The following is a 1,368-nucleotide window of genomic DNA, read 5'->3' as shown; positions in this document are numbered from 1 at the left end:
ATTTTAGTTAGTAATTACTCCATAACATTTTTAATTTTCATCCATATTTATAATCTTTCATTTTTCACTTTTCATGACAGGTATTGCACTTGAATTTTTTTAATCGACCTTAAGTTTAGGCTATATTTTTAACATTCACATCTATGTTCTTATCATTTTCTATGTATATTTATAAATGTTAATAAACATTGTGGGTATATATATTCTAATTATTATTTTCTATACAAAAATATAAGAAATGGACAATTTAGAATCATATATTCGTGTACCTTGGGTATATTTTTAATAAATGTGATTTGATTCAAATTTAGGTTACATCATGTTCTGTTTTTAATGGCATATGATGATAGCTTAGATGCAAATTTAAGGGGTTACTTTAAGTTATTTTTATAATGTTAGTTATAGTGGTGGACAATTTAGATGTAAACTTAGTGGTTATTTTAAATTATTTTTTATAATAGCATAAAAGGGGTAATTTACATGAAGATTAGGGGTTACTATAATTTATTTGATATAATGGTATATGTGGATAATCTATATATAGAGGGTTACTTTAGGCTATCTTTATAATGGTATAGGTGGCTAATTTTTTTAGAAAATATAATAGGTTTCATGGCTATGCCCTTGTTTACTTCACCCCCAACTCCCAACTTTGGCACTATGCAAAAAGAAGATTCCCCATCACATCAAACTTGCGGTACATGCATGGAGTACTAAATGTAGATGAAATTAAAAACTAATTGCACAGTTTTGTTGTACTTTGTGAGATGAATCTTTTGAGCCTAATTAGTCAATGTTTGGACAATAATTCACAAATACAAACGAAACGCTACAGTGTGCTACAGTGCCAGCACAGTAATTTGGCACCTCCCAATTTGGCCAACTAAACAAGGCCTATAATGATTTGAGTCTACCGATTGATGGCTAGATGTTTTGATTTTTTGAAAGAATTTCTAGGATTTTTCTTTTTTTTCTATGGTGTCCACCTATAATCCTAGATGGCTTCATGTGGAAGCTTCAGTTGGTAAAGTAAAATTCCAACCGGTCAGTTCCAATGGTATACCAAAAAATTTCCTCCCCAACCACGTCACAGCCCACGTGCACTCTAGCTTTTCCGTTCCTGTGGGCCCCTCTCTCAGGTTCCCTAAAGATATAGGGGGTGTTTGGATACGAGGTGCTAAACTTTAGCAGGGTCACATCGGATGTTCGGATGCTAATTAGAAGGACTAAACATGAGCTAATTACAAAACTAATTGCACAGATGGAGTCTAATTCGCGAGACGAATCTATTAAGGCTAATTAATCCATCATTAGCAAATGGTTACTGTAGCACCACATTGTCAAATCATGAACTAATTAGCCTTAATA

This window comes from Setaria italica, chromosome V (genome assembly GCF_000263155.2).
Source record: "Setaria italica strain Yugu1 chromosome V, Setaria_italica_v2.0, whole genome shotgun sequence".
NCBI lineage: Eukaryota > Viridiplantae > Streptophyta > Magnoliopsida > Poales > Poaceae > Setaria > Setaria italica.
Note: the sequence above shows the minus strand (reverse complement) of the source record.